Raw genomic sequence first — 26956 nt, 5'->3', positions numbered from 1 at the left:
GTCGGGGACCGGAGCGAGCTGTGGATGCCATCGGTGGACCCTCAACCCGACCATCTACAAACCCCGTGTGAGTCTGAGCCTGAGTGCGAACGGGCCCATGTCCAGGGATAAGTATAAGACTGTATAAGGCTGCCCTGTGTATCTGCTTCTTCCTCTTCACTGTACATTGCCTTTTGCTTCTTTTCTTCTTCTTATTTGTACAAAGTGTGTACTTCTCTTCCTTCCCATACAAGTGTGAATAAATTACCTGTTCTTCCTGTTTTTCCTCTTAATTCGACAGTCTTAGTGATTTCTCCATTGGGTAAGCGTGGCACGATTGACAATTGCTTGAATCGGGTTTAGTACCTGTTAACGGCCCGAATCGCGGCTCGCTTCGCTCGGCGTGTCCACTAACGCCGTGGTTCGGGTGGGGTTATTTCCTTGCTTCACGGCCGGTGTTAGTACTTGGGTAATAAGAATAATTCAGCTTACAACCATATTTAACACCGACCGGAAGGAACGTGATAGCCCCGGGATTGCGTCGGCTAGTAAAAAGACAGGGGGATTAATCGATTAATAAGGGGGAGGACGACGTTAGAGATACGCAACAATTGGTGTCGGGGAGTGGGATTGGACCCGAAGTGCGCTTAACGCACTCCAAATTACGAGCGGCCGAAATTTTATTTAACATCTAAATTGAATCGTGCCATGGATAGCCAAGGCAGTCGGATGCTGGTGGGAGTGAATGAGGAGGTAGAGGAAGAGGTAGAATCAACCCAGGACCCCCGGGAAGAATTGGGACAATTCGGAGAAATGGAAGAGAACATTGATGAGGGTGTAGCAGTAGGGGTGGCAGGCGAACAAAATGGCGGCGCCTCGCACATGGCGGCGAGTGCCGAGCCCACGGGGCCAGGGGACTTCCAATTGTTTATGGCACAAATGAGGGCCTATATGATCAAGGCGGAGCATAAAATGGATGAAATGGGTGAGCGATTGGAAAACAAATTGGACACCCAAAGTGATAAGTCCACTCGGGAAATAAAAGGGTTGGAAAACAAAATGGGAGAGCAATTGGGAAATCAAATTGGGGGATTAGAAAGCAAATTGGGGGAATTAGAAAGCAAATTGGGGGGATTAGAAAGCAAATTGGGGGGCCAGTTGAAGGACGTGGGTGGCCACATGGGAGAAATGAACGAGGGGTTAGTGGGGTTGGAAAACAGGATGGCCACCCGAGAGAATCAAATGAAAGGAATGAAGGACGGGTTGACGGGGTTTGGAACCAGAATTATTATTTTATTTTTTTTGTATACTGAATCGAGGCTCGTGAAAGAGCAGGTGGCCAAATTAAAAAAATGGGGAAGGACATAGACCGCAGGTCGAGCGGGAAAGGCACTGGTATGCGATGGGTTAGCGCGACTTGAGGAACGCGGGGTTAAGCGAGGGGGAGCAAAGCACAGCCGGGTAGACCGGGGTAGAAATCGCGACACGGGGTTATGGAAAAGCGGACGACCGCCGAAGTAGAAGAGAAAATTCTATTAGCGCCGGCGGTCGTCGAGGAAAAAGAAAATGAAATAATTATAGTTGAAATCGGGGTTAAGGATACGGCAGAGATAGGAATTGAATCCGAGGAAAAGATGGAATTTGCACAAAGTCCGTGTTCGCATCATGATGCTGTACTTGCTAACCCCAATGAAAGTTTGCAGCTGCGTGAGGAGAGGAGGATCCTGAAGGTAAGCAGGATTGTGTATGGCGCGAAAAGGTTTGGCGCGAAAGGATTTTTCGCGTACTTGGGATCCCGACGTCACCCGGGCGCTTGTGGAAGGTCCGTGGTGCGCTGTGTGGAAGTGAATGCCACGCTCATGAGGAAAAGGTGTGTGCCGAAGCGCGAGTGTGAAACAGAGTGTGAAAGTGAGAGTGGGTGCGACACAGAGTGTGAGATGGATGGAGAGAGTGTGCGGGGATGCACACCGGAGCGGGTGATTGGGTGTACGATAGAGTGCACACCCGTGGTGGTTACGGAGTACGTAACGGGGGAGAGTGCACAAGAGTAGTGCGTGGAAGAAAGGTGTGTAACAGAGGAGTGTGTGTTAATGGAATGTGCGAGTAGAATGATTGCGCCTGGGTGGTGTGCAAGAGAAAGTGCAATAACGGAGTGTATGGAGACACCTGGATGTGCGAGTGAGAGAAGGGTCGCGTGGTGTGAGAATGCGATCCGAGCATCGACGCAGACCGGGGCACCGTTTAAGCCGACGTACAGCCGACGCGAGCTCTCAGTGCGTGGTGCACTTTGTGTGCTGCGGGAACCGGCGGGGATCGTTGCCGCGACGCTCTTGCAAGGAGCACCGTGCATGATCCGGGCCGGGTCCCACCCTGTATGGTCGGTGCCGTGCCGTGGCGCAAGGGGCAAACGGCATGATTCCGGGGGAAGTAGGCCAGGGCGGACCTTCGCCCCCTGGCGGGCGCGGTGCTCCGGCCGGGGGAGGTTGGGTCATCGTGCCGGAGACCGAAAGGCTCTGCGCCGAGATGGCACCTGGAACCTCGGTCCAAGTATGCCTCCTCCCCAGAATCGAAAATGCCGGACGGACCCAACCAACAGGAGACTGACCATCCGCACGCATTGCTCGGCTTTGCGAAGTCGAGCTGTGAAAATGTATTTCCCACCCCGAGAGGCTCGAGGATAGTGAACGAATATCAGTAGTGATGGCAAATGGTATCCGGTGTAGAGGGATGGTAGATCTACCATCCCTCACATCATTTTCTTTGGGGCAAAGGAGCAGTAGATTTATGGGGTTTGGCAGTGTAAACTAGCCAGGGCGGGCTTGTTAGGGACTTAGAAGTGACTTTAGGAGACCGAGATTTAAGTAGTGACTTTTGTACATGTAGAGGGGACGTAGAGAGATTAGGTGGATGATAATGATGAGGGAAGTGCTTAGTGTAAAGGGAAGACAGGGAAAGCACTGGTATTAGAGGGAAGCAGCCAGCTAGATGATGCTGTGTGTGTGTAGTAGTGTGGAGAAATTGTGTATGAGCTTGAGGATGCGCTTTAGGCGCAAATGAGGAATTGTGAATGAGATTATTGGTGGTGAGCGTGAGGAAATGAGGCAATGGTCGAGAATGATGTGTGTGTGTGTGTGTGTGTGTGTGTGTGTGTGTGTGTGTGTGTGTGTGTGTGTGTGTGTGTGTGTGTGTGTGTGTGTGTGTGTGTGTGTGTGTGTGTGTGTGTGTATATATATAGAGTATTGTGGACAAGTGTAAGTGTGTTGAGTGAATGACTTGCATGGGGTGCAAGGGAATAAATGGTGTGGAGTGAGTGGTGTGGAGTGCATGGTGCGAAAGAGTGGATGGGGGAAGATGGACCCCTTCATGAATACCCGGGAGGGCAGTTTAAAGTTAGGTAGAGGGAGTAGGTAAATTGTTTGGATATTGACATCTGTGGTGCGAGTAGTAGCAAGTTGTTGCTTTGAGGGGTGCATGAGTAAGTGGAATGGCTGGGCGTGTGAGCCTGTTAGTGAGTATGGTTATTGGGGCACTCCGCCACTGGTAGTCTGTCGGCCAGGTGAGGCTGCAGGTAGGCTCTGGGAGCCAGTTGTGTAGTGTTCAGTGGGGCCTGAGGATCCGAGGAGAGACCCCGGGTAGCCCAATGCCAGAGAGGGCATTAGTGGGGTGAGAGAGCCAGGAGGGCCTTCCCCAGGTTAGGGTAGTTGAGGAGCTAGGTAAGCTCGGGTGGCGACTCCAGTGGCGGAGGTGCGCAGGTAGGTAGACCTGCTGGTAGAGCCACACGACCTAGCCCCAAAATTGTGCGAGGGCACGGTATTGAAAAAAACGGCGGAGTGAGACCCCCAAATCAGCGCCTTCCACCGAACCTCCCAGCTCCTTCCCTCCAATCACAACCTCCTGGGCATGTTGCTCTGCAAGTTCATGATGCGACCGGCGGCAGTCATCATCGGCGGTGTCCTGGCCTGGTTTCCTGTCCGTTTTCTTCCAAAGTTCTTGTCAGGGAAGGGAATTTAATTACTGTGTGCACTACAGGGCCTGTCTAAGTGTTTATATGGGTATGCATTGCCATAAGGGACAAAGGTTTGATTACCAGGTGTGATACACAAGGGTTTATCTTAATCCCTACACTATCTAACACTCGAACATCCTGGTATGTTCACAGGTATACTCTTACCCGACAAACCAGACTACACACAGAAATTACAGGTAGATTCCCTATCGCGACAGACGAAGCATGTTACCTATTCAGATCTACCTGACTCTAGATATTGCTCCACCCTACCGACATAACAATATACAGACTTGGCATTTAATATGGAATATTTTTTTTGTGGGGGTGAACTTACTTTTCAAGATGACTTAGAGCCAAAAGTTCATTGGAATTATGTTGAAATTATTCCAGATTTTGTTAATGTGACCTTTAAAAGAAACAAAAACCACATTTGACATTTCGAAGCAAGTAATTGACCCTTGAAAGTGATGTAAACTGATATCGAACTCAATTCACGGACAGTAGTGTTAAACTTCTGTACGTTTTCCAGAAGTATCTCTTTATTTTGCACATTAGCCAAAAAAAATTTCAACAAAAACAAAAGTTCAATTACGACTGGGATTACGGACAGTAAAACTACAGTTCAGTACTTCGTGTAACCCACACGAGCATTCAGGAGCACGTACACGTCGAGGCATGCTGTTCACGAGATTTGCCAAGGTTTGGACAGGAATCGCTTGCCATGCAGTGACAATAGCCTAAGGCAATTCACGCACAGAGGTAGGCTGCTGGTCCAAGTTGTCGATTTGACGCGTTAATTCTGCCCACAAGTTCTCTATCGGATTCATATCCGGGGACATGGCAGGCAACTCCATATGCTCTACACCACGGTCAGCAAGAAAGTGTTGGATCATGCGAGCACGATGAGGCCGTGCATTGTCATCTTGGAAGACAAAGTTTCCTCGAAAGGCTGCACGAACAAATGGAAGCAATGTTTCTTCCAGAATGACCCTGTACTTGAACTGGTTCAGGTTTACATTCAGAACAACCAGGTCAGTTTTTCCCCCTGCATGAAAAGCAGCTCAAACGGTCACCCCACCACCTCCAGCTTGGACTCTTGGCACTATACAATCGTCGCTGTGGGCTTCATGCCCTTGTCTGCACACTCGGACGCAGCCATCTTGACGATAGACCAGAAATCTAGACTCGTCACTGAAGGTCACATGATTCCAGTGTACTGGCTGCCATTGACGGTGCTCTCTGGCCCACTGCAATCTGCGCTGGCTGTGTTGTCTGGTCAGGCGTGGCCTTCTCAGGGGACACTTGGCACGATAGCCTGCCTGAACCAGTCGTTGGTTGACCAGCCTTCTGGATACAGGCACATTTGTCAGTTGCTGCCACTCAGCCCTAAGCCGATTAGCTGAATTGGTACGGCCATTGCGGACTAACCGGTGCAGCTGGCGATCATCTCTCCTTCTGGTTCTGTGTGGACGTCCTGGCCTCGGTATTGGAGTAGGGACACCCCTCTGAGCATTTCGTTTCAGGATCTGACACCTGACCTTAAGTGATGCCATACTGCCAAGCAATAGCACGCTGATTCATGCCAGAATTTCGTAAAGCCACCACTCCATGACAAACAGCATTATCAAGTTGACGGACCATCTCCAGAGGAAGCGGCAATAACTTTTGTAGATGTGCAGCAGTTGTTTTCCACTAATACAGAACGCAACAACTCTTGTATACCCGATTGTGAAGCCAATCGTCAAATGTACCTGTCCTTACATTTTGTCACGCCACCTGTGATATATTCCTGTTATTGACTTCTTGCTGCGAAAGACAATCAGTGACATGGTTCTTTCAACAAAGACATCACCGAAGGGTAAAAGAAACTCACCAGATTGATATACTGAGTTCAGAAAGTAAACCAAAGTCAAGAAAAAAAAATATTCCATATTAAATGCCAAGTCTGTATATATAATAATAATATGGAAGATAGAAGAGATATATATATATATATATATATATGTGTATATATATATATATATATACATACATATGTATATATAAAGGAGGAGTGTCTGTCTGTCTGTCTTGATGTCCGCTTGTAACTCAAGAACTACACATCGGAGAAAAGTTTTAGACACATTCGGAATCAGCATAAAATCCCGGTGGTTATAGGCGACTTTTTATTTTAATATCAATGGTTTAAAAAACCGCGCCAGCTGCAATTCCGTGGTGTTGTTTGTGGCGGTGCTATTGCCCCTTTCCGATCCTATGACGCATTGCGGTTCCGATTCGCGATAAGGTCTATGCGCTATCACCGACACTTTTCCACCTTTTCCATACCTTTTAATCAGATTTACCTCATCGTCCATCGTAACCACATTATGCTTGGAAACACGAGCATTATCCTTCTTCGGACCCATGGCTAACACAGACACAGTAAAGGAATACTGTACGTCGCCTCTGTTTTGAATGAGAATCGGCAGTTGCGCGTACGTACAGTATACTGTACGTACATATTTATATTTTTTGAATGTGCTTTTTACCTGATTACATTTTGGTTTAAAATTGTTTTTTAGCTTCTTTTGAGATTTTATTCAAATTCGAATTCCATTAAATTTCAACTGTTGGAAACAATAATTATTTCAACTGTTGGAAATATTTTTTTGGTTAACCAACGACGGTCGATTTAATCTCGACCTTCCCCAAATGCGGAAGAGTGCGGCGCTGCAGGAGCGCAGGTGAAACCCAGGAAATGCACGTTGGTGTTCACAGTGGAAATGCCCATGGACAGCATTGTGGTTAACGGCATTGTGGTTAACGGCATCGTGGTTAACGGCATCGTGGTTAACGGCATCGTGGTTAACGGCATCGTGGTTAACGGCATCATGGTTAACGGCATCGGGGTTAACGGCATCGTGGTTAACGGCATCGTGGTTAACGGCATCGTGGTTAACGGCATTGCTACGAATTCCTTCTGGGAATCTGACCCAAGCCACAATCTCCCAAACCCATATACGTGCAAGTCCTTCTCTCCCAGACACGGTAATGACTAACGTACCCTCCGACCTCCCCTCATCCTGCTTCCAGGCCCTGGGCTCCTCTGGCTTTGCCGATTGTGAAAGTCCAAAGCTTTTTAGCTCGTCAGAGCTGACTCGGTGCTGCAAAGTCTGCCATTTCAATCGTTGTGGGACAGGTCGGGTGTTGTGGGACGGGTTGGGTGTTGTGGGACGGGTCGGGTGTTGTGGGCCGGGTCGGGTGTTGTGGGCCGGGTCGGGTGTTGTGGGCCGGGTCGGGTGTTGTGGGCCGGGTCGGGTGTTGTGGGACGGGTCGGGTGTTGTGGGACGGGTCGGGTGTTGTGGGACGGGTCGGGTGTTGTGGGACGGGTCGGGTGTTGTGGGACGGGTCGGGTGTTGTGGGACGGGTCGGGTGTTGTGGGACGGGTCGGGTGTTGTGGGACGGGTCGGGTGTTGTGGGACGGGTCGGGTGTTGTGGGACGGGTCGGGTGTTGTGGGACTGGTCGTGTGTTGTGGGATTGGTCGGGTGTTGTGGGATTGGTCGGGTGTTGTGGGACGGGTCGGGTGTTGTGGGACGGGTCGGGTACTGTGGGACGGGTCGGGTACTGTGGGACGGGTCGGGTATTGTGGGACGGGTGATGTTGAAGCGATCGTCAGAACGATGTTGTATCGAGACCAGAATCCCGCTCGATTGACAGTCACACTGCCAAAGATAGGCAAAAGTGTCCTCAAGAGGTGGCGGGGAAATCACACCTTCGGGTATGGACGTTCAACGGCTCCCAATCGACGAACCGCAAATTCCCACTCAAAATCCACGTTACACACACACACCAGATTAACGTCTGGATGGTTGTGAAAATGGTTGAAGCGAGGTGAAGAACCTGGAGCGATGCGAAATCAGGCGCGAGACAAAACGGCCCGTTTGAGACGTAACGGCACTCTAATGATTCTCTTTGGAATCAACCGCAAAACCTGTCACGCAGGTTTATCTGTCACAGTGATAACAACTCTGTCGCAGGAATCCCTTTCCCAGGAAACCCCAAAGTTAACCAGAAATGTTGTATACCAAGAGGTTTTGAGAAATTGAAAATTGACAAAACGTCATGTAGGCAATGTACTGTGATATTGCTCTAAAATATACATGTTCTTTTCATCATATATTTGTCTTATTCTTATTCAACCCGGGCGAAGCCGGGTACCTCAGCTAGTATGTATATATATATCTATATATATCTATATATATATCTATATATATCTATATATATATCTATATATATCTATATATATATCTATATATATCTATATATATATCTATATATATATCTATATATATCTATATACAGTAGTGACCCCTAATTCCGAACGCCCCTCATCTCGAACTACTCTAATTCCGAACCGTAAATTCGAGAAAATTTTGTCCCTAATTCCGAATGTATTTCTATAACCGAACCGCCAACATAGCGTTAGCGTCGTTCATATTTCCCGCCGCGAGCGTCGTTCATATTTCCAGTGCTGAAATTAGAGAACTGTGCTTCCATTGGTCTAAAACACAGGCCATTGTTGAAAACTGGCACCCTAATAAAGCAGTGGTTAACAGGAGCATTAACTTGAAAAGTTAAGAAAAGTCGCCAACACCAGGCAACTTTGGAGAGGTGGTTCTCTAAAGAAAGCAAGCCTTGTGAGCCCCAACCCTCTACAAGTGGTGTTAAGAGACAAAGAGAGCAAACACCAGAAGCACAGTCATCTGATGTTAGCTTGGAAGGTGCCTCACCTTCCAAGCAATAAAACCCTCTCCCTCCTTCCTCCTCTCCAGCTTCCACATGCACCATCAGAACTCTCCACTAAGGTAAATGCAGTTATTTTCATGTTAGTACATTTATTTCTTTTTTTTATTATTATTATTATTAGATATTTAGGGCAATTACTCATCTTATTTTACCTTGAATCATGTGTATTTGCAGTTAACAGTGTCTTGATAATGGGTTTTTGGGGTCCAGGAACGGATTAATTCACTTTCCATTATTTCTTATGAGGAAAATAGTTTCTAATTCCGAACTTTTCCCAATCCGAACTGCCGCTGGAACGAATTAAATTCGGATTTAGAGGTCCCACTGTATATCTATATATCTATATATATATATATATATCTATATATATCTATATATATCTATATATATATCTATATATCTATATATATATATATCTATATATATCTATATATATATCTATATATCTATATATATATATATATCTATATATATATCTATATATCTATATATATATATATATATATATATATATATATATATATATATATATATATATATATATATATATATCTATATATATATATATATCTATATATATATCTATATATCTATATATATATATATATCTATATATATATCTATATATATATATCTATATATATATCTATATATCTATATATATATATATATATATATATATATATATATATATATATATATATATATATATATCTATATATATATATATATATATATATATATATCTATATATATATCTATATATATATCTATATATCTATATATATATAACTGTGAGAAATAGTAGAAACTCCACAGTACGAGCAGGGCGTCTCATTTGCATTGAATAAATAATCGGGAGAAAAATCAGACGCGGACGTAGCTTCAGGACTTCGATCTTTAATTTGACAAGCTTTCGACCAACAAAGGTCTTCTTCTGAGTCAAAAGGACTCACGTTTCAGAATCGTGGTGTGTGATCGATTTGTGATTGATTCAATGGCAGAGATTTGAATGTCATTTATAGAGTGATCCGGTTGATTAAAGTGTATCGTGTAAGGTAGAGATTTGCCCTGACTGGCGTGGAAGTTATCGATTTCTGACCGGCTGTTATTAAATCGTGTGTAGCGTGTATTCTCAGTTTTTCCAACATATTGTTTGTTGCACTTTTGGCAAGTGATTAGGTATATGACCCATGTAGATTTGCAGTTCATATAGGAGGTGATGGGGAATTTTTGTCCAGTGATGGAGCTGATTTGTTGATTTGTAATACTCAGTTCCAGAAAGAGGATAATAAGCTTGTTACATACACATCAGGTGTGTCGACGACAACCGTTGACTACCTGATGGTGCGTAGGCGAGATAGGGGGCACCTCCGGGACACAAAGGTGATCCCGGGGGAGGAGGCTGTTTCACAGCACCACTTGGTTGTCTGCGACGTAAGGGTGAAAGGTGCGAGGAGAGCTCGGCGGGTGAAGTACCAACCGAGAATGAAGGTGTGGAGGTTGAAAGAGGTGACAGTAAGGGAGGCATTAAAAGAGAGGCTGAGTAGGGTCGAGGATGATGTGGTTGAGCTTGAAAGTGGTTGGATGTCGATGAAAGCTAGTCTGTTGGGAGCCGTTGGTGAGGTATGTGGATGGACAAAAGGACCACCGAGGCAATCGGAAACATGGTGGTGGGATGATGAAGTTGGAAAGAGGATTGACGAGAAGAGGAAGAAGTTCAAGGAGTGGCAGAAGGCGAAGGGTACGGGAGCAGAAACAGCAGAGCATGAAAGTTATAAGGCAGCCAGGAAGGCTGCAAAGAAAGAGGTAGCAAAGGCGCAGGAGGCATGTAGGAAAATGTTCTGAGCATGCTTGGATTCGGAAGAGGGTCAGAAGGCAGTATTCAGGATTGCAAAGCAGATAGCGAAAGAGAGGTGTGATGTGATGGGGGTGAGTTGCTTGAAGGATGAAGTGGGACAAATCGTTGTCGACCCAGCTGGAATTAAAGGAAGTTGGAAAAGATATATGGAAATGCTGTTGAATACAGAGAATGAATCGGATGGCAACATAGAGAGTAACCCAGTTTTAGGACCGGCAGAGAAGATAACTGAGAAGGAAGTTGAGGAAGCGATAAAAGCAATGAAGGGTAGAAAAGCGGGAGGGCCGACGGGAGTTGTGGGAGATATGTTGAAGGCAGCAGGAAGTTGGGGTGTGAAGAGAATGACAGAGATCTGTAATCTGGTGGTGAAAGAAGGCCGCATTCCAGTGGATTGGGAACTGAGTACCCTCGTCCCTCTATACAAGGGGAAAGGTGACCCTCTGGAGTGTGGCTCGTACCGAGCGATAAAGTTATTGGAGCATGGAATGAAGGTATTGGAAAGGGTGTTGGAGAGGAGGATAAGGAAGAAAGTGAAGATCGACGAAATGCAGTTTGGATTCATGCCAGGAAGAGGAACGACAGACGTGCTTTTCATTGTGAGGCAGTTGCAGGAGAAGTACATGGAGAAGAGGAAGAAGTTGTTTCTTGGGTTTGTTGATCTGGAGAAAGCATTCGATAGGGTACCATGCAAAGTATTGACATGGGCATTGAGGAAGTTAGGAGTGGAGGAATGGTTGATCAGAGTAGTGATGGCAATGTACAAAAGAGCGTGCACAGCTGTAAGGACGAAGGACGGGAACAGTGGTGAGTTTGAGGTGAAGGTGGGAGTGCATCAGGGGTCGGTACTAAGTCCACTACTATTTGTAGCTGTGATGGAGGTGCTGGCTCAGAACGTAAAGGAGGGTTTACCGTGGGAGTTGTATGCAGATGATCTGGTGTTGATTGCGGAAAGTATGGATGGACTGAAGGAAAAGATGAACACGTGGAAGGAATGTATGGAGACAAAAGGTCTGAAGGTGAATATCAGAAAGACGAAGGTGATGGCAAGTGGTAAAGCATGTGGTGAGGTGGAAAGAACTGGGAAGTGGCCCTGTGCAGAAAGGGTGTCGGAGTGAACTCCATTCAATGTACAATGTGCGCTGAGTGGGTTCATCAAAAATGTAGTGGTCTGAGAGGGTCATTAACCAGTGTGGCAGCTACATTCAAATGTAAGGTGTGCACAGAGGGAGCTGCAGATGGAGGAAATGTTGAGTTGGATCTTGGAGACGGCGTGAAGCTGGAAGGTGTGAAAACATTTTGCTACCTCAGAGACATGCTGAATGGAGAAGGTGGATCAGACTCGGCAACGGTTGCTCGAGTGAGATGTGCATGGAAGAAGTTTCGGGAACTGAGTGGCGTGTTGATGATGAGGGGAGTGTCGTTGAAGCTGAAGGGAAAGGTGTATGCTGCATGTGAGAAGTGTTGATTTATGGGAGCGAGACATGGGTAATGAACGTAGGGCAGCAACGAAGGTTGGAAAGGGTGGAAATGCGAATGGTTCGACGGATGTGCGGAGTATCGTTGAGAGAGAGGAAGACAAATGATGCATTGCGAAAGATGATGGGAATAGAGCCTGTGATTGATGCTGTGAAGAGGAACAGGTTGAGATGGTTTGGTCATGTTTTGAGGAAGGATGAAAGTGACTGGTTGAGAAGAGTGGTGGAAATGAATGTAGAAGGAAGCAGAGGACGGGGAAGACCGAGAAAGACTTGGTTAAAGATGGTGGAAGAAGAAATGCGGGCAAGGGGGTTAACAAGGAGAGATGCAGAAAATAGGGCAAAATGGAGAAGATTGTCATGGGGACCGCAAGGCTAACCCCCGCTCTAGCAGGGAAAATGGCCTTTAAAATGCATGTTGTTGTTGTGTTGCTAGAACTACAAAATTTGTTTCCTTCTCATAAATGCTTGTGAATAATACATTTTTTTGCTGTGCATTTATAGAAGCCAGGGATCCTAGTTTGTTTGTTGTGGGGCAGTGGGTGCTTTGCTTTTACCAAGACGTGGTCGGACACTCAGGGACCTGAATGCCCCAAGACCAAAGACACTATACCAATGACTTTAAGAAAATGGTGGGACTGAGTCAATTGGACAAATGTAGGTTCTACAAGGTAGAAACAGAAACTACGAGCCACCTCCTATCTGGATGTAAACAACTCGTGTCAGAGCAGCTGCACACCCAAAGGCACAAATAATATGTGGAGTAATCAACTGGCACATCTGCAAAAGTCTCAATATCCCAGTTCCACACACACACACGATCCTCAAAAGAGCCCTCGGACCAAAACTTTGAGAATAAGAAAACCTCACAAATGAGTCCATGAATCCTGGTCCTTTACTGAAATGGAGGTGGATATTTTGAGACCTGGGACTCCGCTCCACCTTCTGAAACCCACATATAGAGATGCCAACCAACGACACACACACAGACACACACACACAGACAGACACACAGACACACACACACAGACACACACAGAGACACACACAGAGACACACACAGAGACACACACAGAGACACACACAGAGACACACACAGAGACACACACAGAGACACACACAGAGACACACACAGAGACACACACACACACACACACACACACACACACACACACACACACACACACACACACACACACACACACACACACACACACACGTCGCTGCGCCTGCGGTTCCAAAGATTCCACCACATCTGCTTACGTAATAAAAAATATATCGCCCAAATCAAGCATTCACAAGAAGCCTAACATTGGTATAAGCAGAACAAAACGCAGTTGTTTTAGAAACGATTGGATAACCCAGGCAATGTTAACCCCAGTGAGCCGAACGCGGTTTCTATGGTAACCTCTGAGATGTCCAGCAATGTAATTGTAACCCGATACACGTACAGTGAGTACAACAAACCTGTTGTACATAAATAATGTTGTACACATTTCATAATGAACCCAACACCTCATTAAAATCACGGCTGTCCTTGAGGAAAATACAAAAGAACTCTTTTAGTTTTACTTTTACCACAGGACTCATCCTCAGGTACAATGTTTTGTGACAGGTGTCACCGTGTCAGGTGTAGGCCCACACGGGCTAAGTTACACAATGTTAATAACGAAACTGAGCATTTATATTTGCAGTTCATTCACAACCTTTGCTTTGGCCTTTTAAACCTTTGCCTTTACTTTTGCATTCACAACCAAAATTCAAATTCACGATTTAAAATTCACAACCTTTAGTTGACGAGCGTTTCTGCCTTTTATTTCGAATATACATATAAACTGCATGTTACAAAATAATAAAGTACCGAAAAACACGACAAAAAAAGCATAAACACCTGGCACTCCAAACACGCCGCTTCCGGTTTCGGGTAACCAGCCGGTTGTTGTTGTTGTTTATAGGTCAAAAGGACTCCGAGGTCCAAAGGATTAACCAACATCGAGCCACAATTTGCAATCGTTATGATAGGTTTTTTTTCCCCTTTAATTCACTTTGTAACTTTCACAGCGCATTTATTTTAACTATGTGACTTTATAACTTATAGTATACTGCTGGGGCATATGTGTACGATGTATTAAAATACTGAGATTTGGCTGTGAAGCGTTTTATTGATCACGATTATTGGACGGTGTGGTGTTGTACGAACGGTGGTTGGTCAGATATCCTATATTGTTTAATCTACTATATAAGAGAGATGTGTGTGTGTGTGTGCGCGTGCATTTGTGCCTATGTCTATCCGGCTGTCACCATTTTTCTCAGAGATGGCTGAACGGATCATCGTCAAACTTTCAGAGGTTCATCAGTGAGTGCCTGGGAGTGTTTTAGGCAAAAAAAAGATCGTTTTTTGGAGTTTAAAAAAAAAAATCGCTCGATAGTGTCTAAGCTTTTAAAAATTAATTACAGTTACATACAAGTAGGCCTACACATTCGCATAAATAAATACAAAACAAACAATCACCAGACATTTGAATACAAATAAATCAAACAATTCCGGAAGTGTACGAATTTGGTAGTACGGCTTCTTCTTCTGCCTGATCGGCATAATACTTAACTCTGAAACGTGATAAACGTCACATTCATCCCACTCACCCACCAGCATATATATGAACCCCCCCCCTCCTCTCCTGCCTCCCCCCTCCCCTCCCCTCTCCCCCTCCCTCCCCCAATCTCTTCCCCTGCCCCCTTCTCCCCCTCCCCCCACCCCTCCCCTCCCCCCCCCCCTCCTCCTCCCCGTCCCCTCCCTCCCCCCTTCCCCCTCCCCTTCCTTTCCCTCCCCCTTCCCCCCCTCCCCCCACCTTCCCCCCTTCCCCTCTACTCCCCTGCCTCCTCTCCCCCCTCATAAACTCCTCCCCTCCCCTTCCCCACCCCCCCTCCCCTTCGCCCCCCTCTCCTCACCCCCTCCCCCCGCCCGGCAACGCGGCTAGTACTTCTGCTAGTAATATATTGTTGCGGTTTTGAGTTTTGTATAATAAAGGTTAAATTTCCCCCTCATAGTTAGTCACACAAACAACATGTAGCCTCGTGATAGTGCAGTTATCTCTTAGTATTTGTGAGCATAGTCCTTCTCCTGTGTTAGTTTTGCGTTGAGTCGAGTAAGGAGAATAGGTCCTTTCATCGCTTCCATTGTCCTATGCCGCCTCCATCGCCTTACGTCTCTTAGTGCTGCCTTTGGCTTTTTGGCGCGAATTAACACAAGGCAGGCCTAGGAGGGTCGGGGCGGGACCGAATGAGGGCGGCAGAGAAGCTGACGGTAACTGCGAGCCGCCAATCAGGGCTCAGAGGGTGTGGCGGCAGCACTGCGTCACAGGGCGTGGTTGGAAGGTTCGAGAAAGTTTGGGGCATATCGATATAAGCCGTTGCGCAAAGCCACCAGGAGGAGTTGGCACCCAGGAGTTCGATCAATTGAGGACTCGCGAGCAGTTCAATTGAAGAGAGCAGTGCGGTGAGTTGGCGGTCAGCAGAGGACTTTGAAAGATCCGGGATCGGCGAAAGACGCACATGAACCAGGATACGCGCTCGTATGAAAGTGATGCTCGGTTGAGCTTGAAGCCGAGCTGCATATAGTGCATTGAGTTACGCGAGTGATAACGCGCTGTGTAACCGCCAGCCGCGCTGAGAGACGCGTACTTTGTCTTCCTGCCTCATCATCTGTTCTGTTCGGGAGATGCGCTACGAGGATCCTTCCACCGCCTGCTTGCCTTCTTCGCGGGACGTGCTGGGACCGTGCAGAGCCGGACGGGGCCGTTCCTGGACGAACACGTCGGCACGTTTGGCCTGAACGTCATCCTGCCTGCAATTCCCTGTGTGAGTGTGAACGGGCCCGAGTCTGGGTTTAAGGATAAGACTGATTAAGTGCTGCTATGTGTCTTTGCGTCTACCGATCATTGTACTGTACCAATTGTCTACCGATCATATTTGTGGGAATAATAATTAAGCCTGTGCTCTTCCTTCCATTCGATCGTTCTCGTGTTTTCCTCATTGACTAAGCGTGGTAAGAGTAGAATCGCTCGAATCGGGTTCCACTACTAGAAAACTGCACGGACCACGTGGTACTCAATCCGCTCGGTGTACCCAAATCACACGTGGCTCGTGGGAGGCTTGCTTCCCCACTTCCGTGGCGGCGCAGGGATTTAGGTACGAGCGAGACTTGGTCCCGAAACCCTACCTTGCGTTTGCCCGGAAGAGGCGTTTCAAGTCTCTCGGTTCCGCCAAGCCCAGAAAGAACAAGGGGCTTAATCCCCCATTGGTAAGGGTAAGAAGGGCGGCGGAAAACCGTAACAATTGGTAGTCAGGAGTGGGATTTGGAACCCTAGACAAAATTCTGGACACCAAATTTACATATTGGCCGTAACAATTGGTGTCGGGGAGTGGGATTGGACCTGGAGTGCGCTTCACGCACTCAAAATTACGAGCGACCGAAATTTAGTTTTTAAAAGCAAAATTTATATTCGTACCATGGCTAGCCAAGACGGTCGAATGCGGGTGGGGATAGATGATGAGGACGAATTAATGACCCAGGACCCACAGGAAGAGTTGGTAGAACAGGAGGAAAGTGATGAGGGGCCGGCAGCAGGGGTAGAAAATGGCGGCACCTCGCACGTGGCGGCGAGAGCCGAGCCAGCGGTTTCGGACCTGTACGCACTCATGATTCAACTCATGGCATCCACAAAAAGGGAGGGGGACAAATCAAGGGCAGAAATGAAAGAAATGAGGGACGAAGCAAGGTGTAACAAGGGCAAACTGAATGCGAAAATGGATGCCCAAAAGGACGAAATTCGGGGAATTAATAGTAACATGGATAAAATAAATGAAAGAATGGACACCCGAGGGGAGACATTAAAAAAGATGAGGGAGGGATCCAGGTGTGATATGGAAAAATTGGGGGAGGACATTGGGCGCAGGTTGAGCGGGGAGGTCACATTGGTACGCGACGAGGTGACGCGGTGTGAGGAACGCTTGGGGAGCAAGCTTGGGCAGAGCGCAGCTAAGTTGACCGAGGGTATAGAAATCGTGACAGGGTGTAAAAAAGCCGACGGCCGCCGAATTGGACAGGGAAAATTCATGCGCGCCGGCGGTCGTCGAGCTAGAAAAAGAAATAATTGGGGCTGAATAGACGGCAGAGATAGAAAATCAATCGTGGGAGAAAGAAATGGAGCCTGAACAAAGTTTGCATTTACATCGTGATGTCGGGCTTGCTAACCAAATGTAAAGTTTGCAGGTGCTGACGGGAAAAGAGGTCCCCAAGGTGAGTAGAATTAATGGCGGGAATGTGTTTGGCGCGAAAAGGGATTTGGCGCACTTGGGAAAGAACCGAAACCCGGGCGGTCGTGGAAGGTCCATTGTGCGGTGTACGAGGGCGACTGGCACGCGTGTGAGAGAAAAGTGTGCCCCGGAGCGCGAGTGTGCGAGAAAAGTGTGTGCCAGAGTGTGCGGTGATGGAGAGTGTAACGGGAGAGTGTGTTACAGAGTGTGCGAAGAAATGCACACCCGAGAGCGTGGAGAAAGAGTGTGTGAGGATTGGGTGTGCAACGGGAGAGTGCACACCCAGGGGGGTTACAGAGTGTGCGGTAGAAGAGTGCGTAGAAGAAGAGTGCGGACTGAAGTATGTGAGGGGTGTGAGTGTGCCTAGGTGTGCAGGTGCGAGTACGGTGTGTGAGGGAGAATGCACACCAGAGGACGTGAAAGGAGATTGTGCGGTAACAGAATGTATGGGAGGCGAAGGGACGCCTCAGTGTGCGAGTGCGGAGTGGGTCGCGAGTGGTGAGAACGCGGCTCAAGCATTGACACCTACCGGGGGTAGCGTTTAGCGCGACGGATAGCCGACATGAGCCCTCGGTGAGTTGTGTGCGGCGGGGATCGATGCCACGGCCGTGTCACAAGGACCGACGTGCACGATTCGTGCCGGCCCCCGCCCTGTATGGTTGGTGCCGCGCCGTGGCGGTAAAGGCGAACGGCGAGGTTCAAGGGGAGGTAGGAGATTTCGGAGCCGTGCACCTTTGCGGGTGCGGTGCTCCGACCGTGGGCGGTTGGGCCATCGTGCGTGGGACCGCGAGGCCCCACGCAGAGATGGGCCCCTGAACCTCGGCCCATCCATGCCTCCTCCCCTGGATTGAAAATGCCGGACAGACACCCCATACAGTAGACTAACCACCCACATGGATCGCTCGGCTTTCGAATCAGAGCCATGACAAAGTATTTCCACACAGAGGCTCAAGTGTAGTGGACGAATGAGGATAGTGTACCCTTCGTGGGGGAATGGTAGTTTAACCATTCCTCACATGACCAGGGCCCATGAGCATTAGATTAGGGGGATGGCAGTGTTAGGCACATGGGGGGCAGCGATGGCTACCTCCATGGGGCACCGAAGCTAGCCGAAGGAGGGCTAGGATAATTGATAGGGAATTAGATAACAGTAGAAGACAAAAGATTTAAGTAGTGACATTTGTACTGTAGTGGAGACAAAGAGAGATTAGATGGATGATAATGACGAAGGGAGTGCATAGTGTAATGGGATGACGGGGAAGCACGAGTTTTAGGGGAAAAGCAGTTAGCTAGATGATGCTGTGTGTTTGTGGAATTGTATATTGAGACAAATGGAATTGTGTTTTGGTGTGTAAAAGTAGTAGTGTGAATTGACTTGCATGGTGTGCAAGACGAGAGGTGTGTGGGCACAAAAGGTGTGTGAGGAAAAAGGTGTGAGAGCACAAAAGATGGGCAAGACAAAAGGTGTGCGAATTTGGTGTGCGAGGCAAAAGGTGTGTGAAATAAATGGTGTGCGAGAAAAAAAGGTGTGGAATGCTTGGTGTGGAAATAAAAAGGTGTGGAATGCATGGTGCGAAGGACTGAATGGGGGAAGAGTGGAACCCATTCGCGAAAGCCCGGGGGGGGGGGGGGGCTTGTGGAATTGTATATTGAGACAAATGGAATTGTGTTTTGGTGTGTAAAAGTAGTAGTGTGAATTGACTTGCATGGTGTGCAAGACGAGAGGTGTGTGGGCACAAAAGGTGTGTGAGGAAAAAGGTGTGTGAGCACAAAAGATGGGCAAGACAAAAGGTGTGCGAATTTGGTGTGCGAGGCAAAAGGTGTGTGAAATAAATGGTGTGCGAGAAAAAAAGGTGTGGAATGCTTGGTGTGGAAATAAAAAGGTGTGGAATGCATGGTGCGAAGGACTGAATGGGGGAAGAGTGGAACCCATTCGCGAAAGCCCGGGGGGGCGGGGGGGTAGTGTAAAGCCAGGTAGAGGGCATAGGTAAATTGCATGGATATTGACCCCTGTGGTGCAGGTAGTAGCAAGTAGTGTTTTGTAGGGTGCAGTAGACTGTGGAATGGCTGGGCGTGTGGCTTAATTAGTGCGTATGGTTATTGGGGCACTCCGTCACTGGTAGCTTGTCGGCCAGGTAAGGCCGCAGGTAGGCTCTGGGTGCCGGTTAGGATAGTGTGTGAGTGGGGCCCGAGGATCCCAGGGGAGGACCCGGGTTGCCCGATGCCGAGGTGGGCATAGAGGGGGTAAGTGCCAGGGAGGGCCTTCCCCGGTTAGTGTAGTCGCAAGGAGCAGGCAAGCTCGGGAGGCGGCTTCAGTGGCGGAGGTGCGCAGGTAGATAAACCTGCTGGTGGAGTCACACGACCCAGCCCCGAAATTGTGCGAGGGCACGGTGAGAAAATTCGTTGGGTGAGACCCAAAGTTTGGAGGGCACCACAATATGGGCAATGGGAATTCGGGTTCTTAGAACCACATAGTTTAAAGAGGCCAATTGGTAGGGTACGACCCCGGGTAGTTTAACAATGAGTAATGCTATTCGTGTCGTTAGGATGTGAGATCCCTTCGCACCATCCACAGCCAGTCACCGAGGAGGATGAGCTTCACACCAGGGCTCTGTAAGTCGGTTGGACAGTGAGACGCATCATGACGTGAGTGAGACATTGTTTTGTTCCATCCCTTCCTTCCTGGGAGGGATTTGGAGACGGATTTGGTATAGAGGGGGATATGGGGGACAAGACGTAGAGACGAATTGTAAATACAAGGGGGGCTAGGGTAGTGTAGCCAACGGTGGGGGGTACGGACGGTTAGGGACGAGCTTGCTCCGCTCGCTCTTCCACGTCCCTCGCACCGCACCAGGTATGGTGGAGCCTGGCCACCTTGTTTTTTGCGTGCTACCATGTGCCTTTCCCTTTGCTTGGTGCGCCTTGTCTTCCCTCCCTGCCCCAGGACCATTTTGGAGGCCGAACCGTGGAGCACCATTACACCTGTGCAGCATCCATGCTGCTGTGTTACACCAGTGCAGCCGACCTGTGCAGCACTTTGCTGCCAAACCCATTTTGCTGCACCCTTGTCACACCTGTGCAGCTGACTTGTGCAGCACCTTGCTGCTAGTCCTTTTGCTGCCCCCTTGCTACACCTGTGCAGCTGACATGTGCCGCACTTTGCTGCCAAACCACCTTTGCTGCACCTATGGACCACAAGCCTTGTGGCTCGCACCTCTGCTGTGCAGCATCTTGCTGCAACTTACCTTGCACCTTCGGACCACTTGTTGAGTGGCACTGATGCCACGCAGTTGGACCACGTGAGAGTGGCCCTGCTGGCCAATAAAAAAAGATGGTGTGCTAGTTATGAAGATGGAAGACATAGATGGCCCTGATGTTTCATATGGCCTGTATGCCGGTCAGGGCCAGCCGGTTTTGTGAGCCGCACATGGAAGATGAAAGATGCAAGATGCAAGCAGCAAGTGCCATATCAAGTGTTTGATTTTCTTTCCTCCAATTCTTTCCTAAAGTACAGGTCCTGGGTCATAGAATTGTAAATAAAGGCTAAGTTTGTGCTTGTAAATATATGTGCTTGTAAATATAAGAATGTGCCCACCAGCTATGTGTGTAGTTTACAAAATTCCGGAAATACTCGGATAGTTGTGGGTGTGAGTCTGATAGAATAGCTGCTCAACGCATTAGGGGGGGACATATCTCGTGTTAAAAAATGTCGCACACATGCGTTAGAATAAATGTTAGGGGGATTACACCTATGTGCCACATTAAAAGTAAAGGTAAAATTGCATGCCAGACTCTACCGGTCGTTCCGATGTTGGGGTCGACTCAGGACGAGTCTGGTGAGAGAGGGGGGTAGTGTTGCGGTTGTGAGAATAAAGATACCCCCCCCCCTCCCCCTCTTAGTTAGTTGCACTACAACATGTAACCTCGCTTAGTTTAGTTATTTCTTATTGAATGTAAGCATAGTCTCCTTTCCTGTGTTAGTATGCGTTGGAGCAGGCGAGTAAGTGTAGGCTTCAGTGCTCATTGGGCTGGAATGCCATGTGTTCTTTGGGCTGGAATACCATGTGCTCCTTGGGCTGGAATACCATGTGCTATGCCCAGAACAAGTCTGGAAGGCCCGATGGAGGAGCTGAAGGGGAGTGGCCGGTAAGCGGCAAGCAGCCAATGGAAGCTCAAGGGGAGTGGCTAACAACGGCAGCCAGAGGAGGGGCTTGGAACATTCAGGTAAGACTCTGGGGAGGGGCTATAAAACCCTGCCCCGGGCCCCCGAACGAGAGTCGAGAGAGAAGAGGTGAGAAGTCGGTGTGGTTGGAATGCTCTTTGTGATCGAGTCTCTCCTCGGTGGCCAAGCTCCCAGCGCACTGTCTGTCTCTGAGCTCTCTGTCCCGGGATTCTGAAGCGACTGTGTCTGTGATCGAGAGCACAAACTTTCTCTTTGTCGTCTGCGTTCTGCCCCTGTTATAAGGCTTGCGAGGAGGATCTCTCCTGGGGCCACAGACGCCAACGATCTCCTTGCCTGAGCTCCCTGCACGTGCCGCGAACATCCCAGCTACACGCTGAACGAGCTGACCGGGGCGAACGGCGCCAACGACCTCGCTTTGAGCGTGTCCTTCTTCTTCATCCTTTTCCCCGCGTGAGTGAAAGGGCCCTTGTCAGGGCTTTAAGTAAGGACGATAAGTGTCTGCTCTGTCTCTTTGCCCTGATCATTTGTATAAATTGTATAATAAACCTGTGTTCTTTCGCATCCATTTGGCCGTTCACATCATTTCCCACCATTGGCTTCGCACTGTACGAATAAAACCGCTCAATCGGGTTCAATAAGATTTAACGGCATGAGTCACGTGACACGCAAACCGCTCAGGCGTATCAGACCAGCGTGACTCGTGTGAGGTCCAGTCCCCGTTCTCGTGGCGGCGTGTGTATAGAAGGTACGTGAGGATTCGACCCGATACCCTTCCGCACGCTCGCTACGGGGGTGGCGGCTGGAATTGCTCCGCAATCCGCCCCACGAGTGTAAAAGTGGGTCGCGTCCTCGTGGACTTGAAGGCCCGAGGGAGCAAAGGGTTTAACCCCCCTCTGTACGTCGACAGGCTCGAGGTCCGCAACTATATATTGTAACGAATTTGAGAAGTGTAACGAATTTGAGAAGTGTAACGAATTTGAGAAAGTGTAACGAATGTGAGAATTATGGTTTTGTTGTGTGTAACTGTCACCCTCCGTAATGTAAAGAAAGGTCGAAGCTCGTCCTCTTAGTTAATTCCATAAACCTACACACAGGACACCATATATCCTTTTAAATAGTTAGTCCCTTATTCTCTGTAGGTTAAGGATGTGTTTCCCAATAGTTTGACTCTTCATTGCACCGAATTAAATAAGAGTAGGCCCCTCCGACGCCCCATGGCAGCTTCCAAGTGCCAGGTTTGCCAGGTTTGCTGCAATTGACTCTTTAGCCACTTTGCTGCATTTTCATCTCCCGTCCACTTTGCTGCATCTGACTCCATTACGCACGAGGTAACGATGAAGAAGAAAGGCAGGTCTCCACCTCGTCATAGAGGGGAGGAGTAAGTCGGCCCCGCTCATCCAACCCAGAACGAGGGGTTTGGCTTGAGAGGGCGGAGAGAGAACACTTGGGGGAGTTCGCAAAGGTTGAAGGGCGGGGCCTATATAACCCGCAGCGCGACGCTCCCCACGGAAGATGAGCTTTTTGGAGAAGATTGAGGTCCTGGAGAAGTCAGAGTCCTGAGAAAAGATCGAGAGGTCCGGAGAAGATTGAGAGAGAGGTGCGGCAGATGCGCGATCCAGCTAAAGCAGCCAAGAGAGAACGAGACATGAGGGGGTGCTGATACTGCAGCAATACGCCGAGACCCTCTAGGCCCTATTGCCGGTTGTGGAGACGCGGAGCTGCCAGCTGCTGTTCGCTTCGAGCACGGAACGTGGACCTCGACGGTGTGGAATTGCCCGGACCTTCCTGCCCTGCCATCGGCTTGGACCTTCTCCTCCCTCCAGTGATTCCTGCCATCATTTCCCCCGTGTAAGTGTGCCCATTTGTCCGTCTTTCATGTTGTCTTGGGGTATTAATTAAGACTGCCATATATATATAAGCTAATCATTGCACGATGTCTCCTGCTCCTTCCATTGCCTTATAAATCATCTTTCTTTTCCTTTCTGCTTAGTGTGTATAAATAGTAATAAATCTTGTTATTCCCTACTTTGTCTTTACTTCTTCATGCTCTTTCGGTCACTTTAGAGGTTTCCATATTGAGTGTACGTGGCGCGATTCGGCCAACGTTCAGGATCGGGTTTAGTGAAGGCTAATGACTCGAACTTCGGGTTGCTAAAAACCGCTCGGCAACTAACTAGACCATCCAAACCGGGGTTCGAGCGGTACTTGTCTCCCTAGTCTGCGGAGGGACAGATAAAGGTATTCGGGATAAACCCTGGGCCCATAACCCTGATCCGTTCCATCCCGCGGGATAGCGTTACAAGTACAAGGACCGGGGAGATGGCCAGCTTAACAGGACAAGGGGGCTAATCACCCCTTGCTAACAGGAGAGCCGTCCCCCGTATCCGTAACAATTTATATATTTATATATATATATATATATATGTATATATATATATATATATATATATATATATATATGTATATATATATATGTATATATATATATGTATATATATATATGTATATATATATATATATATATGTATATATATATATATATATATGTATGTATATATATATATATATACACAAAGAATTAAGTTAAGCACCCCCCCCGTTTTTTTACAACCTCGCACATTACAAGTTTGTTGTCGTCAAAACAGTGTAATATACCCATGATATTGCTATATTTTCTGGAGAAGTGATATTATGGTCACATAAAAACATAACAATCATGCCGTTTTCAATATTTTATTCTGAATAATTTAAGGTGAAATTTTTTGGGAATTTTAGGCATATTTTCACCTCAATTTAAGTATGGAGCTATAGGTCCATCACGGACAGTGTGGATGACGTTTATGTTTTCTAACGTACAGTCATTGTTCTGAGAAGACCTCTAGCGATCTTTGCGTCAATAACGTGTGTAGGACCCACGTGATCGGATCACTGACTCAACCCTACGTCTCATAGACCCTGTAAGCCGTCGTATGCGTTGCTGTGGCAGGTTGTTCCATTCCCGATGTAATGCACGTTCCAATTCATCCAGATTGGCTATTGGAGGGACCATCTTCGCAATTTGTCGTCCCAACATGTCCCAAACGTGCTCGAGGGGGTTCAGGTCAGGACTGTACGCAGGCCAGGGGATGGTTGTCACAGCACCTTGCTCCATCCGATCACGTGGGTCCTACACACGTTATTGACGCAAAGATCGCTAGAGGTCTTCTCAGAACAATGACTGTACGTTAGAAAACATAAACGTCATCCACACTGTCCGTGATGGACCTATAGCTCCATACTTAAATTGAGGTGAAAATATGCCTAAAATTCCCAAAAAATTTCACCTTAAATTATTCAGAATAAAATATTGAAAACGGCATGATCGTTATGTTTTTATGTGACCATAATATCACTTCTCCAGAAAATATAGCAATATCATGGGTATATTACACTGTTTTGACGACAACAACCTTGTAATGTGCGAGGTTGTAAAAAAACGGGGGGGTGCTTAACTTAATTCTTTGTGTATATATATGTATATATATATATATATATATATATATATATGTATGTATATATATATATATATATATATGTATGTATATATATATATATATATATATGTATATGTATGTATATATATATATATATATATATATGTATATATATATATATGTATATATATATATATATATATGTATATATATATATATATATGTATATATATATATATATATATATATATATATATATATATATATATATATATATATATATATATATATATATATATATATATGCATATATATATATATGCATACATATGCATATATATATATATGCATATATATATATATATATATATATATATATGCATATATATATATATATATATATATATGCATATATATATATATATATATATATGCATATATATATATATATATGCATATATATATATATGCATATATATATATATATATATATATATATTATATATATATAGTATATATATATATAGTATATATATATATATTATATATATATATATATATAGTATATATATATAGTATATATAGTATATATATATATTATATATATATATATATAGTATATATATATAGTATATATATAGTATATATATATATATAGTATATATATATATATAGTATATATATATATATATATATAGTATATATATAGTATATATATATATATATATATATAGTATATATATATATATATATATATATAGTATATATATATATATATATATATATATATATATATATATATATATATATATATATATATATATATATATATATATATATGTCGAGATCGAAGACCTCAAGGGAAGGAAGAAGAAGAAGAATCAGAGGAAGAAGAACAACAATGTTTAATAAAATCGATTATATACACACGTGTGGAGCGAGGCTCGAGAATGTACCGCCTACACGCAGCGGACAATTCCTCAAGACACTCGCTAAAAAATAAGTGGAAAGGCATTTCATTTATAGCAAAATATTAGACAAGAATCTGCGCTAAAAACATAGCAATACAAGGCCATAAGGACAACATCTCCCATTGTCCCGTCCTATAGAAGGTCAAATTTAGACAACAAGATGTAAGCATAATGATAGGCTACGCTTTTTTTGGCTATCTATCTAAACATATCAGACCCGAGCGCAGGCCGAAGTAAATATTCTTATACACTAGGCTAAATGGTAGATGAAGATTGGATACGTCCTTGGTTTAGGAGACATACTAAACACTACGAAGATATATAATTAATTATTCCCTTTGTGAAGGAGGCGTTTGGATGACATCTTTTTTCCTGTACGTGGGTCGCGAACATTTTATCTACTGTTTGGCACATAATTCAAGGACTAATTTACTAGGCTAAGGATCCACCCTGCACGTCGAGCCTCGAAACCACTTTTTGTCCACTCGCCTCTGCCTGCAGCTGAGTTCAAATCAGTTTCCAGATAATTTCAGATGTTATACTCAATTGAGTCATGGGGTTTAAACCCTAATGGCTGACAGTTCCTCCCTTTGTCTTTACAAGACAACTCCTTGGAAAGACACCGTATACAAAGTGATTAGCATCCCAATTAGTCACATGCTAGGCACGACATAGCGTCACGCATGCTCAAGAAAGATATCGGCCCTAACTGGTCGTCTAACATTCAACGCATAAATTGTTAGCCATAATTCGCGACGACGGCGCCTGGTTTAAGAGATTGCTGCCGCCCGCCAGATTCCGAATCCACCCTCGCTGCAGCGTAGGTGCGACCCGGTTGCCAGCCAGATTAAGGGGCCCTCTTTATGCAAGTGAGGTCCTCGCGAATCAGGGCAAACAATCGAC

At 46.3% G+C, this 26956-nt stretch overlaps 1 protein-coding gene across 5 annotated transcripts in view; it reads right to left on the bottom strand.

Annotated features, from left to right (window-relative positions):
• Window positions 1-26956, bottom strand: part of PIGV (phosphatidylinositol glycan anchor biosynthesis class V) — a 361837-nt gene that overhangs the window by 61901 nt on the left and 272980 nt on the right. The window contains exon 1 of one of the 5 annotated variants that reach the window (XM_068110862.2): window positions 14002-14048. The exons of 2 other annotated variants lie outside the window; for them this stretch is intronic. The gene's annotated coding sequence lies outside the window, so the exon portion shown is untranslated. 2 more of the 5 variants (XM_068110860.2, XM_068110861.2) reach the window with 2 other exon arrangements.

Source organism: Myxine glutinosa, chromosome 3 (genome assembly GCF_964187855.1).
Source record: "Myxine glutinosa chromosome 3, kmMyxGlut1.1, whole genome shotgun sequence".
NCBI classification, from domain to species: domain Eukaryota; kingdom Metazoa; phylum Chordata; class Myxini; order Myxiniformes; family Myxinidae; genus Myxine; species Myxine glutinosa.
Note: the sequence above shows the minus strand (reverse complement) of the source record. Positions and strands in the feature narration are given on the sequence as shown.